The sequence below is a fragment of the Epinephelus lanceolatus genome, chromosome 15, assembly GCF_041903045.1.
Source record: "Epinephelus lanceolatus isolate andai-2023 chromosome 15, ASM4190304v1, whole genome shotgun sequence".
In the NCBI taxonomy this organism is placed as follows: domain Eukaryota; kingdom Metazoa; phylum Chordata; class Actinopteri; order Perciformes; family Serranidae; genus Epinephelus; species Epinephelus lanceolatus.
Window position 1 is genome coordinate 18,139,158 of NC_135748.1, and position 14,942 is coordinate 18,154,099.

The 14,942-nt window shown below is 41.0% G+C and overlaps 1 protein-coding gene across 3 annotated transcripts in view; it reads right to left on the reverse strand.

The window, feature by feature from the left end:
• The window catches only part of LOC117267307 (uncharacterized), a 40,140-nt gene extending 26,680 nt beyond the window's left edge, over window positions 1–13,460 (reverse strand). For 2 of the 3 annotated variants that reach the window (XM_033643135.2, XM_033643134.2), the window contains exon 1: window positions 13,321–13,460. The gene's annotated coding sequence lies outside the window, so the exon portion shown is untranslated. Of the gene's footprint in view, window positions 1–12,278; window positions 12,385–13,320 lie in introns of those variants that run through there. The other variant, XM_078175005.1, reaches the window with a different exon arrangement.
• Between the last annotated feature and the right edge of the window lie 1,482 nt (window positions 13,461–14,942).

Sequence of the window (14,942 nt, forward strand, 5' to 3'; positions counted from 1 at the left end):
CAAATTCAGTGTTCTTACAACAATTACTGTATCTGATTACTGTCTGCCTTCCAGGTTTGACTTCCCAACAACACAGCTCATTATTTGCATGCTTTTTCCGCAATTGATGTAGGGGATATTGATGCTTTATTGAATGCACCACAAAAGCACCAAGGTTCAAGATGATGGATTATGCCAAACAGGTTTCCAGGCGAGTCTTTTCATCTTGAAGAGAAGTGGTTGTGAGGTTTTAAAACAAGTTAAGACTTAAAGTATGCTTTGGAGAAGGCTTGTCAGCAAAGCGAGGTGTTGTAGTGCAAATAAATACAGCGCCCGACATTTGCAAAGTCTTATTCTTTCAACAACCCCAGTTGGTATTTGTGTGTGTATATGTCTGTTTGTGTTTGTCTGTGTGGGCACTGCTCACTCAACCCACACGCTCAGCCTACACAGACCCCCTCCTGCCTCTAAACCAAACTTCACAGTTCTGCAAAGAAAGAACTGGCACCGCTCCCTTCATTCCATAACATGGAGTCATAATTCACAAAGCCGCACCCGTGAGGCTCCTGCACTCTTACACACAGGCACAACAGCACACTGGGAAGAGCTAGAGAACAGCAAAATAAACAGTTGCCAGTGTGCACCGAGGTGTTTCTAACAAACAGTGTCCATTCATACAGCAGTGTTTTTTTGATTCACGATCACTTTTATGTTCCATTGTCTTCCTTCATTTTTTTCTCAGTAGAATGAGCTCATCGACTTCCTCCACCCCTTCACCTTGTTGAACTCCACGACTTTAAGGCAGGTTTCCCAGCCTTGCTCCTGGGGATCTGTAGCTTACACTGGGCTTCTTCCAGCTGTGCACTTTATTAGATACTTATCTCCAAATCACAGGCTAAAAGTAGGAGCAAGCTCCTAAGATGACAGGAGTCGCGGCTTGTAAATAAGCACACACAAAGACTGCAGGAAGGTGGGAGCCGAGTCGGAGTGAGAGAATTATAATAAAGCCCTGGATGATTTGCTGTCGACAAAGTTCATGAAAAGTTTTTGGCTGCTTTGCTGCTTCACAGTCATGCATGAAAAACACTGCAGGCAGATTTCTAGCACAAGCAACATGTGCTCAATACAAGCAAACTTCCTTCACAGTCTCTAGGAATACTTTCCTGCCCCAGACGAGACATGGAGCTAAACCACAGAAACCTATGTCATGTTCTCCGAGGACTACAAATGTGACTTTCCAAACTGCCTCTCATCATCAAAGCTGTGTGTAATGCAGAGGGGGAGTTCTGATGAGGAGTTAGAGGACTCTGGTTTGGATGCATGGTATGGAAAGTTTTCAAGCAGATGTGCACTATTTAAAGCCAGATGCCTTACATTCTTAACATTGGTCATAACTTTACCTTTTATCAGTCAAATCTTGACAGTTTAAACAAAACTGTGCATTCATAAAGGGAAAGATTTATTGCAGGACTGCTGCATTGGACTGCATTGGTTTTAGCTAGATGTACCTAATAAACTGGCAACTGATGTCGTTTCTAAGGCAGACATTGGTCTTTACTGTGTAGTTAAAGTAGAGACAATTCTATAGCCATGTCGGCTGCTCTGTGAGGCTGCACTTAGGCCCAACATTGCTAAATGCTAATGTATGCTAACATGTTCACAATGACAACGCTAACATGCTGATGTTTAGCTGGTATAATGTTTACCATGTTCACATCTTTTAGCATGTTAGCATGCCAGCATTTAGTTATAAGCACTACACAAAAAAACTGATTGGAATGTCTTCAGTAATGGATGACAAACTAAATTTGTGAAAAGCCAGAAAGAGATTAGGATTCATCCTCTGGACACCATGAATGTTGGTGAAAAATTTCATGGTAATCCATGAAATAGTTGTCATCAGGGGACGGAATCGAGAACAGGTTGCAGTTGAACCGGTTCCAAATTGACCGGTCCATTCCTTTGAGCTTATCAATTAATTTTATCGATGCTGGCATGTTTTTCTAACAGTTGCAAGTTACAAGCAAATGACATCAAAACCATGCATTTATGCTGCTGGAAACTTGCAATGAGAAGGAATCATGGCGGACAGAAAGAGACACTCCAAAGGCTTCATTTCAAGAGGAAAGATGACAACAGTGCGGTTTGTAATGTCTGTAAAATGATCATTTCAAGTAAGCATGGAAACACTTGCAATATCCTCCTGAAACCTGAACTGTTATTAGTTATTTAACTAGCTATTTGGGATCAGTAGGACCTGATAAGTATAAAAAACTAAACATTGTCAACAATAATTAAGTCCCAATATCTTCAAGTGAGATGATAATAAAGTCCGACTGTTGCCTAACAAGTACTTTCTAATCAACGTCTTAGCTCGTAGTACAAAAAAGTTTGTATGGCATATCAAACTACAAATGTTTTTAATCGCAAACAATCATTTCAATCATTAAATTTAATCAGGTTTTGGACCTTGTCCCCTTTTGTATTGGGGTTGGCAGCAGATTGACTTGGCAGAGATGGCTGCCATCCTGTTTTTACATGAATTAGTGTATTGTGGTTTTGCTACCACTAGATGGCACAAAACAGTGTCCACAAACGAGGACAGCAGGTCTGAAGTAAGCAGAATGAAGTTTAAGGTCCAGTAAACCCCAAATGTGATGTCCCCATATGAGGAAACAGGGTCTCAGGAGGATATGCTGAAACATCATTTTACACAACATGGACTTCAGTTCAAAGAACGCCATGTATTTGATACTCTACATGAGTGGCACTGCTTCCTAACCGGGGTTGAAACGGTCTAAGAGTTTCATGTAGGGCTGCCATGATTAGTTGACTAATCGATGACCAATCGACTATTAAAATAATCGGTGACTATTTTAGTAGTCGACTAATCGGTTTGAGTCATTTTTCATAGAAAAGTACTATAAAAGTACCCCAAAATACTCTTACTGCAGCTTCTTACGTTCAGATATTGGCAGCTTTACACACTCTCCCATGACAGTGAACTAAAACCCTTTGGCGTGAGTATGAAACAAGACATTAGATGACATAATTTTGGGGTTTGGGAGAGACAGACCGACATTTTTCAACATTTTAACACATTTTTCGATGAAATGATTAGTCGACTAATCGAATAAATAATCGACAGATTAGTCGACTAATCGAAGAAATAATCGACAGATTAGTCGACTAATCGAAGAAATAATCGACAGATTAGTCGACAATGAAAATAATCATTAGTGGCAGCCCTAGTTTCATGGTACAATAACCGTCTCAGAAAATAAAGTTTCATGGTGTAGGATATTCGACCATTTGCCTACTATGATTATCACTTACAATGACCCTTTAAGGAATGAAACTGAAGTGTTTTTGGTTAAATGCTTTGTTATAATTGAAACTTGAAACCATTTCTTTTAGGAGAAGTATATGTAAAACATCTGAGAGGCAGCGGTGGAAGACAGGAGATACACACACAAGTGAGATTACCTGTCCGACTGCAATACTTTTCAGTACTGTAGATAAGCAAATGTACATGGTATGATAACCGCTAATTTTAATACCATGGTGTATGGTCTATGGTATACTGCTGCAACCCTATTCCCAACCGAGCAGCACATCCATTACTGAGGGTCAATATCCTATGTTATAATAACATTAGAGCTACACAGATACACAGTGTTCAGACTCAGAGATAATAAAACAGACCACATTTTTTCACACAGATATCTGATCAGGAATCAATAAGAGGATAGATAAATAATCAGACCAATAAGTAGAATCCATAGTAGCACTGGTATCAATAAAATCTTATCAACTCTTATCCCTAGTTGAGATATTTCAGACTCAACAATGCCTCTAGTAAGGCTGAAAAGTAGAGTTAAATCTGGTTCTGCCCTGTCCAGAGAGAGAGGTATGCAGCCCCATATGAGAGGCTTAAGATGACTACTTGAGGTACTTAAATGCTTTTCTAAACTTTATACATATGTGGGCATTTTAGGAGTAATATGTTATCTTAATGCAGCCCAGCTGAACTTGTTATCCACTGCTGCACATCTAATGTGGCACAGTGAGTATGGAGTTAGACATAAGGAGTGAGTTGTAGTGAAAGGCCAGTAACAAGAAAGAGCATCCATCTTCTCTGAAGAAAAGCACCAGGCCTCTCCCCGCACTAAGCCCTGTGTTTCTCCTGCTCCAAATTACAGTCATTTGGGCATAACTAAGATCCGTGCATCTGTATTGGCTACAGTCGCCAATAATCAGACGCCTCTCTCGGGAGGAGAGGGGGCCGGTTCATTCATTTATAGCCCACGGGGCTGCACTGAGTGCAACAGCTCCTCGTATTATTTCCATCACAGAGGGACCAGAGTAATGCTGAGAGCTCTGGGACACGGCGGAGGACCACCCAGCAGACCGCTGTCTGTGCAGTCTAGTCACAAGGAGTTGAGTCATGCCACCATTGCTGTGGTTACCCATAACAACCTGCAATTTTCAGTTCAGCAAACAAATGTAATGAGGTGACGTAGACAGTGGAGTGTCGTTGGAAATTCTCACTGTTTGTTTGATGACGTCTGTTTATGTTTTTTACATTTGTCTCACTAAAAAAGGCACATCTCTTGGGTTTATCTAAAGGTAACTGTCACAATCCTCTCTTCAGCAAATCAGCTTTAGATTCACACAGGGCTAGCCCTAGATTTTTGGGGGCCTTAAACAGGTTTTGGGGCCCTCCTCGTTCTAACATGCCACTTCTTCACACGACAACGAACCAACTTATGTATTGTAAATACTAGTTTAAACACATATAATGTACAAATAAGCACATAAAGACTAAAATGGGACCTATTAGCAGCAACATTGTCTTTAAATAGACAACATAAATACAGTTTGTGTCTGCGACCCCCTGACCCTTCCAATGATCCTCTTAAACAGACCACCAAATGTAATTTATTTAACTGAAATTATGGACTGCAGTGCTGGCAAACTGTCAAAGAATAGCTTGCGATGGCTGTTATTCCAGTTTGTGTTGACTTTCGTTATTGTCATATTTATTTATTTAGCCAAATCCCTGTGACATCACACTAACAACATCAATCACTAACAGGCAGCTATTGATTTCAACTGCAGAGATAAAAAAAATTCACAGACTTGTTGATTTCTGTTTCATTTTCAGCCGTAACTGTAACATTTAAAGATACATAGTTAAATGCTGCCATCTTTGATAAACCAAATCTACCAGCACAGAAGCTAAGCAACATACCGCTGTGGATGAATAAATAAATAAATAAAATAAATATCAGTGTTAGTGTATGCTATATTTGAATATTTGCTTCGCTTTACCTTGCATCAGGGATACTCAACTTGCTTTGTCTGGGGAACAATTTTGCAAAATGACAGGAGACCAGGGGCCAGTCATGTATGCACAGGTGTTTCCGGGATTTAAAGGGTGTGGGGGATCCTTCCCTGGCACCTTTTTTTGATAAAAAAGTTTTATTTTGGTACTTTTTTTTTTATGCACTCTGGCACCTTCTGTGTGTTTAAAGTACAAATATAATCCCCAGTGTGAGTCAATTTATTTTTATTGTGAATTAGAAAATGGTTGGGGTGGCATCCAGCACCCTGTTGGGGGCCAGATACGGACCACAGGCTGCAGGTTGAGTAGCACTGCCTTACATACTAACCAATGGAGGCCATGGTAGATCAGACACTAATGGTGTCTCTCAAATCACATACTTCCGTTAGTATACTTGTATGTAGTATACTATGTGCACTATGTACTCATTGGCGTAGTGCGCAAATTTCGACAGGGTAGTGTTGTCTCAAACCAAACATGGCCGCTGTGCACTCACCGGAAATGCCGACCGTAAATTAGCTCGTTAGCAAACTAGCATTTGGATAGGGACAATGCACATTAATGAAGATTAGCATTTGCGTTATCGTTCATGGTACCAAATCATTACAGACTGCTAAATTAACCCAACAAACATACTGCTGGCTTATATCCGACAACAGTATAGTGGTGCTTAGTGCAAAAAACACATGTATTTGTACAATGCAGCAACGTTCACAGTCGCAGTGTCCATAGTTCCACACCCAACAACTTGACTGTTTTGAGTGCACCATCTGGGTACTCATAGTGCACTGCATTTTTCCATACTTCTCAGGGTGAACGCACTTATGCACTCAAAATAGTAACTGTAAGTACAGAAGTACGCGATTTGAGACACAGCATTAGTGTTCTGCTTTGTAAAATTTCTGTTTTTGTCAATGGAGTCTGGTGGCTTTGATACAAAGGCAGTGAAAAACTCTACATATAGTGCACACTTAAATTGATAGGCCTTTTTTGGTAGGCCTTTTTTACGTGGCTAAAAACTAACTAACTGGCAATGCTTGCTTGGTGTCATTTGAGTTCATGTACATGATGCGGGGGTTTTCAGCACGGAAGTTACTCGGAATAAACTTTGTGATTCGGTCTATACAGCTGCTAAACGTTATTTTTAACCACAGAATCCTGGGAGCACTTGTTTTGTAGGGGACAGTTAACTTCCCCTGTCTCTGAGCTGACCATTTTGTCACTATTTTTGGCAAAAACGACACAAAATGTTGTCAGTTTTAGTTTTGTTTAGTTCAATTTCTATTTTATTACTGTCTCTTCAAAAATATCTTTTCTAGGGGGCCACCAGAGACCAGCGGGCCTTAGGCAACTGCTTATATCGCTTTAGGGATAAGGTTGGCCCTGGAGTCACAATCTCTCTTCAAAGTTAAACCACTCTGGCCGACAACTTAATTACAGAGTTCGTTCATTGTCCCAGCAATTACTTATCCCCGGACCACGCCTCTCAATTCATAAAAGTTGATACACAAACTATAGGCACAAAAGGAGGATTTAAAATCGGACTTGTTTTTGAGGATTTGTAGCACAAACCTAACTAAAAAACATCCACCACATCCTTTAAGTACACCACATCAGGGTGTATCATATCATCAGAAACATCATGATCAAGTCATATGCCCTGAGCTGATTTACAAACAAAAAAGTTGTATGTTCTCTTTCCGTCTCTCTCTCTCTCTCTCTCTCTCTCTCTCTCTCTCTCTCTCTCTCTCTCTCTCTCTCTCTCTCTCTCTCTCTCTCTCTCTCTCTCTCTCTCTCTCTCTCTCTCTCTCTCTCTCTCTCTCACACACACACACACACACACACACACACACACACACACACTAAAGCCGCTGTGGTTTCCCAGCCCAGCCCCAGTCCTGCCGGAGCAGGCATGTGTTCCAACATGCTGTTTACTTATCCTTTACAAAAAGACGGCAGGCTTTCGCATTGGACAGGAGGCACCGCTCAAACACAGCAAACCTCAACGCAATGTGTCAATACCTGCAGCACTGACTGATTATCTGACATAGACAGCAGTGTGTACACATCAGCACGAAGTAAACTGGGGCTGATAATAGTTTACACACTGTCATTAAATAGACTGCAAGCATATCTAAAAATGACATCTATCGTCTGTGCGCTTTTAACAGCTCTATGTCCTGGAGTGGAGCTCAAGGACATAAATTCCAGAGGATATGTGGGTGTCCTCCACTTTTTATGCAGGTGGGTCAATAGACTTAAAGCAGAGCAGTGCACTGACACCTGCCTTGCCTGGAGCACAGCACAACACAGCAGCGAAGCTTACTGTGCAAATCCAAACCCAAATCCATGCCAAAGATTTCCATCTCACACTGGACTCTACTGTACTTTTCTGTGACAAACTGCTGTGTAAAAAGAATGAGGGAAAGCCAGTTCTCGTTATATTTGAAAACCACTTTCGGTGACTTAAGCATGTACACACCCTCGCCAGATCCAGGTCAAAGAGGAACAGCAAATAATTGTCAGTATTTGTTTTAGGGATGTAGTCCACAAGACAGTTGGGACAACTATACTGCCCTTGAACTAATTTTGTTATGATTGTACATGCTTTTGACACCCATTGTGTTGCTTTATGTGGCAAACTACACCCATGTGGAAAAGAATTAGGTTGAAACGTGTCATAAAAAGTGTTTAAAATTCAATTTTTCTTTCAAATGTAGAGTTGGAAAGCTTCCATGGAGGCACAGAGGCCCAAACCTTGGTCAACTCACAATACTGATTTCATGCTCAAGTGTAATCACACCCTTATCGACTCTGGCAAATATGAACAATATGAATTTCGCAGGCAGCAGCGGGGGGGATGAGGGAGGGTCTCCAGGAACTGTAACTTTGCAGTGAGTCACACAGGGAAGCTGACGTTGCAGACTCCAATGCCTCACGGGAATAAGCCAAGAGGGAGTGGCAGTGATACAGGCAGCCACCTTTGTTTGAATTAGGACTGGCTCAGTTTAACCAGGAGGCCATTCACATCTACGCCTGAGCTATGGGGTTTCACATGGCATGATTTAGCTGTCAGCGAGCAAGGTTAAGGTCAGGCTGAATGTGGTTAGTGTCTGCATAAAAAAAACAGATAACAAGGTTAATATTCTGGGGTTTTTTTGGAGGAAGTTTCGGATCTGTTCCGGTCTTCCTGCTGAGGTCACCAGAATAGGCTTTACAGTAACAGCCAGTTTGGACAATAACAGTTTTTAAACTGCACTCAAAGTGACTCCGTGACTACATGGCGAGTGTTCAGCGGCGTAAAAACTGGTCTTACTGTGTGGCACCTGCAGGCATCAGTCAGGGCGTTGGCCGTCTTCTGTAGACATTATCAAACAAAGAGGAGCACTGCTACTCGGGAGCAGAATTAAGCAACCCTCGTCTGGGCTGCAGCTCTGCACACTGGAGCTCAAACACTCAACCAGAAATGTACTGTGATGGATGAGAAGGCCACCGAGGCACAAACTGGAAATACTCAATTCCACGGCTTGAGGAGTTTTGACATGACTGAGGAGGAACTTTTTACGAGAGCTCTGTGGGAGTCTTCAGGCATCAATGAGAGATTTCCCTTCTTAAGGGAAGTAGTTTAGCATTGACGGAGAGGATCACTAGAAATAAAGCTAATGAGACCAAAGAGCTCATGAAAATTTCATTAGAAATCCCCGGTTTTCAGGGTGGCCACAAGTTTCCTACACTTTGGTTCCATACCAACATATCAGCATAAACACACAGTGGTGAGGGACTTGGACTGAAAGACAAGCCCTTGCTGACATTATGTGGTCCCTTTGTTTGCTGCAGAGAGGATACAGTTTCAGAAAAAGACCATGTAGGTAATGACAGTGATAAAAATAAACACCGTAAGACAATAATGACACAAATAAACCAAAACGCTATGTAACTGAACTCACTGAGGTTATAGACGCTGCGTGTGTGTGTGCGCAGAGATCTGTGGACGGGGTAATGCAAGTTGGCGTGCTGCGAGGCCGCTGTAGCCATGCAGCAGCTTGTCTGGTAAGAGCAGCGGCCGCATTCCTGAGAGATTGATAATTACCGACTGAGGAACTCTTCACTCCAAATGTGCTTTCACCCCCCTCTACACCTCCTCCTCCTCTGCCCCTCATGTTCTCCCTTTCAACCCTCCCTCACTCCCGCCCTGCCACACATCCCTCATAGAGTACAGTGGCCTAGGAGACGGAGCCATGAAAGAAAAAGGATAATGGCTGGCGCATGAGAGTCATTTTCTGATAAGATTATAACATGGGGGTTGTGTGCTCTGACTGAGATTATTGTTCACTAGGTTTTCTTTTTAAGAGGGGAGTCACAAATGTTTTATTTCTATGGAAACAGGGCAGATTTCTTTTTAATAAAGCATGTGGGAAAATATCTATCAAAGCATAAAAAACACGTTTACACAGATTACAGTTTTTACTGAGGATTTTATTTTCCTGGTAAATGATCTGAGCATCGAAACACAATTTGGTTCATTTTTTTAACCATATAGTGTTGTCAGAAATATCGATTCTGAATACCTGAAACAGTTTCAATATTCATTTCCTGCAGTATCAATACACTGGTGCCAGCAGCACTTTCTCGCTCTCTCTTATTGTTTATGTTTACTACAATTATTCTGCTGTTCTCTGCTCATTTTCATCGTGTTAAAGTATTATTATTTGTCTTTTAATCAAAAGTTTAACTTTAATTCAATGTCAGTTTCCCCCATGATATTAAAAAATAATAATACTAATAATAATAAAACCAAGGCAGAGCGATACGGAGAATCTCAAATATCACGATATTTTGACCAAATACCTGAATGCTGATATTGCGACGATATTGTTTGGTTGAGTATTGGTGCTTTCACAAAATATTTACACAATGAGATTTTTGATACATAGTGTAGTAATGTGGATGTAATGGAGAAGTGGGTAAAGGCAAATAATTGAACAGCTAGAACAGTCTGGTAAGTTCATAAAATGACATCACTTTACTGTAATGCAACCTTTAAAACCAGGAAAAGACACCACTAACAATAGTAGGATGTCCAAAATCTAATCACAATATCAATATAATACTGATATACTGGCCAGCTAATCTCAAACTAGTTGCATTAAATGTGTTGTGAATATTACAAGCCTCAGTACCTAAAATTATTTTATTTAGGGCTGCAACTAATGATCATTTTCATCACCAGTTAGTCTGCTAGTATTTCTCCTGATATATTACTTTGTTAATGTCAAAAAAAGTAAAAAAAAAAACAAAAACAAAACGCCCTTTATAATTCCCCATAGTCCAAGGAGGCATCTTCAAATTTCATGTTTCATTTCATCATCAGTCAAAACCCAAAGATATTCTGTTTACTATCAAATAAGACAAATAATTCTTACTTGAAAACTACTTAAAAGAGTAATCGATGATCAAAATAATTGCCAGTTTTCTCGTCATCTAATCCATTAATCCATTTTCGCTCTAATATTTCAAGCTTCTGACATATACTGTGGATGTCAACAGTGCATAAGAAGAACAATCTACTGGTGTGTGATATGTTACAATAATCCTGGCCAAAATAATTACAATTCACACCATTATTCCAAATAATCCTCAAATTATGCTTAAAACCCTTAAGCAGCACTAAAACATACTGGAATCACTTTAAATTATTTATATTGCATCACATAAGGGACACATCTTTTTGGTGAACATTAGTCGTCATATCATTCTATATGAAATATGCCAATGACTGATTAGGATCTTTTGCGTTTTAAAGCTTGGTGAGTAGGCAGCCTGTTTTTGCTGGATCGCTTTTATTGTTGGTTGCCCAACAGTCTCTTTGGGTGCTGCTTGACATGATATTGACAAATATCCCAATAATGGAAGTTCACCACGATCACCTCATTGTGAGTGTTTTTTAATGTGGTGAAATCTTATCGTGCCATCCCTAGGTGTGTGATATAGATGCACAAACAAATGTTGGTCAACCTCTGTCAAGTATCATTAAGTAGATTTTGAAATACATTAAGTAAAATTCCTCCAGTGTGACTGTTTGAATCCCACTAATCTTAGCTTCTTTCCAAAAACAGGACAGAAAAACAACACACATTTAACTCCTCTCTGGCACCATAAGAGACCACAGCGAGCACAGACAGCAACAGAGCTCTTCAAAGTGTGTTGTTTGCTTTGCTTCCAGGGGTTGCCAGGGGTCTTAAGTCAGGACTGCAGCCTCTGTGGAGCTTAAGACCCCTGAACTGACAGGTCAGTCACGGGTGAAAAAAGAAAGAGTGTTATGCAGTAGCGGTGACCAGTTTGCAGCGAAGAACAAACACAGCTGGACACTGGGGGTTTAAAAATACATCCTGGCATCTCTGTGTCTCTGCTCTACCCCAGTCAAAACAAAAACTCTGTAGCTGCTTTCAAATCCTTTCAATCTGCAGCTGACTCCGTCTGACAGTCGCCTGAGTGGACGGCAGTCGAGGAAAAATTTATCGTGGGAATATAAAAGAATGGCCGCAGTTTGGACCAGAACTCATGTGAACTCTCAGAGAGACAAGAAAAGAAAGAAGGAGGGAGTAAATCAGAAATGAGCAGGCATGTTTGCACACACTCAAACTCCATCATGCCCCTAACAGCTATTGATTACATTTATCAGAGGTGTTGATGAGGAGTCATTGATTAGTTACTCATCAGCTAATCCTTCTGATTAACAGCACACTCATCAGGAAGGAGTCTCCTCTTATCGCAGGCCTGCATGACACACACACACTCCACTTGCCTAACACACACATAATCATGTGTCTTTGTCCATTACAACACGGACTGTTCCTCCTCTTGACTACTAGCTTTCCCCTTTCCTCCACTGCATTTCACTTCACTTCATCCCTGACAGATAAACAGTAAACAACATAAAAGTTAAACCTACCAGGCTGCACCACAACCGCCTTATCCTGTCCCATCCCTCATCTCTCACCTCGTCTCTTCCTTCATCTTCCTCTGGATCTCAGGAATCCACCAGGCTCTGCTCTGCCTCTAATGCTTACATAACACACCTGTAATCTCCATGGGTACAAGCCCTGGCATGGCATGGCTGGCGAAGAAGGAGCACCGGTACGAGACACACCCTTTCTAAACAAATGGCTGTGTCTCAGCCTCACCTACCACAGGGTACAAGAGGTAAAGGTGAATCCATGGAGCTGAAAACAACAACAACCACCCTTGATCGATGGAAATGCTGCAGAGTTTTCAGAAAAGTTTGACTTTGAAGCTTCCAGTCCAAAGTGCAGAGGAGGTGGCGGGCAAACAGAGAGAGGGGACAGGGGGAGACCCCTCAGAAGCATGTTATCTCTGTCAGGTTAATCAACAAGCAATGGATCTATATAAGAGCAGACTCCTGTCATTGACTGGCACAGATTAAACCAAGTGTCAGAGCCCCATGCTGCTGGGTCAGTGACGGGGAAGAACACAATAGTCTTCATTGTCATCAGCAGAGAGGAGCACTGCAGGTCTTAAATTACCTCTTGCTTGGGATCCCTCAAGGCCAAGTTAAGCAAATCTCCCACACCTAGTTTTCCATGCATGCCTATACTCAACCTGGATCTCCTGTCATCCATCAAGAACTCGCTTTATCTGATTACACTGGGGAACACTGGTTTAATAAGTGGGGAGTAATTTATTTATTTTTAAGTCTGATCTTATCCTATATATTTTTATAAAGCAGCAACTGTAGTAAACTAAACAGACAACACTTAAAAATGTACTTAGACATATTTGAAAGTTGATTCAGTCAATCCTAATGTTATTTAACCGTGATTTAAACTATTTAAAACAACATTTAAGTGTATTTTTCACCATTAACCACGCCAAAGAAAAGTTTAGCAGGCTTTATGAGAAGGAATCAAAGGCTACTAATGACTGCAGTTCTCTGTTCAAACATAACTACACAACGACAGAAAACTTTCTCATACCTTGCTGAACTTTGCTGATCCAGATGGGTTAATTCACCCTCTCTCCATTTGCAGCGTCTCCCCGCTGCGTCTCCTTCCTCCCCAACTCCCAAACTTTCACCGAAACTTCAGGTGAACCATTTCCGTGAGAAGCACTTGAGGAAGCGACGGGACTCTGGATGTGTGTGTACCCGCGGGTACGGGTCTGTTTCGTGTGGATGGAGGCTGAAGTTACTTCTCCCACTGCCCCGTGCTGTTTGTCTGTGGACGCTCCAGTGGACCGCAGGGAGGAAGTGAAGTGAAGTTGGTGTCGACCTGCAGCTCCCACCTGGAGGAGGCTGGGCGCGCTCAGGTGAGGGCGCGAGGCTGCGGTCGGTGTTGTGAGGACATCTAGCGGTGAGATGGCGGAACAGCAAGTGACACAGTGCAAGGAGGACTTCACCGTCCCCACACTCGGCTTGTGTTTACAGCTTTTTTTATGTAAAGAAAATGTCCCCTGAGGAAATGCTATGAATGTGTATGTACATATGGATATTAGCTGTTTACATACATAAAATATGAGTGACAAATAATGTCTCACAATTCAATTAAATTCCTTTTACATTGTAAATAAATACAATGCAGTGAGCAGTGACAACTTTTGCCGTGAACATAAAATAAGTTAAAATTATTCCACATAAAGGAAATAAATAAATAAATATTGCACACAATGTAAGTACAAATTAATTCATAGACAGGACATACATTGCATTTAGCTCTTTTTTTTTTTTTTTTTAACTTTCTTTATTTGGTTATTTCCCACATTTCAACATAAGTTGACAGTTTCCTTTACAAAGGGTTCAGGTTTTATATATACAAGCAACACAACATGGAAATATGTATAAAAGCTGGAATTAGTGCCTTGCAGTTATATGCATATGCAAACCTGTCACATTGCAGTTACAGTTTATATTTTATGTGTCTGTCCAGACTCGTAGCCATGACATCTGACAATGCTTCAAATATGGATGATGCTGCAAAGAAGCTGCACATTCTAAAATGTTGATGCGTCACACACATCTTCAACCCTGCAGCACAGAAGATTTTTACAGTTTTAAGGTGGATACCCAAACCAAGTTTAGAGTCACCAGTATGGTTCAGTATTTCTCCCTTCTGTTCCTGTGTGATAATGTTCAATAATGGACAGAAAAGTGGTTTTGCAGAACATTATGGTGTCACAGTGAAGTTAACCTCTGACCTTTTGGGTATAAAATGTCATCACTTCATTTTTACCCTGTTAGATATTTGTGTGAAATTTTGTCAAAAAAAAAAAAAAAAAAATCTTGACAAACATATTTTGTGAGGTCACATTGACCTTTGACCTCTGACCACCAAAATCTAATAGTTCATCCCTGAGTTTAAGTGGACGTTTGTGCCAAATTTGAAGAAATTCCCTCAAGGAGTTCTTAAGATGTCATGTTCATGGGCATGGGGCAAACAAGGTCACAGTGATCTTGACCTTTGAGCTCTGACCATCAAAATGTAATCAGTTTATCCTCAGGTCCAATTGGACGTTTGTGCCAAATTTGAAGAAATTCCCCCAAGGCACTCTTGAGATATTGCATTCAAAAGAATGGGATGCACAGACAGACAACATGAAAACA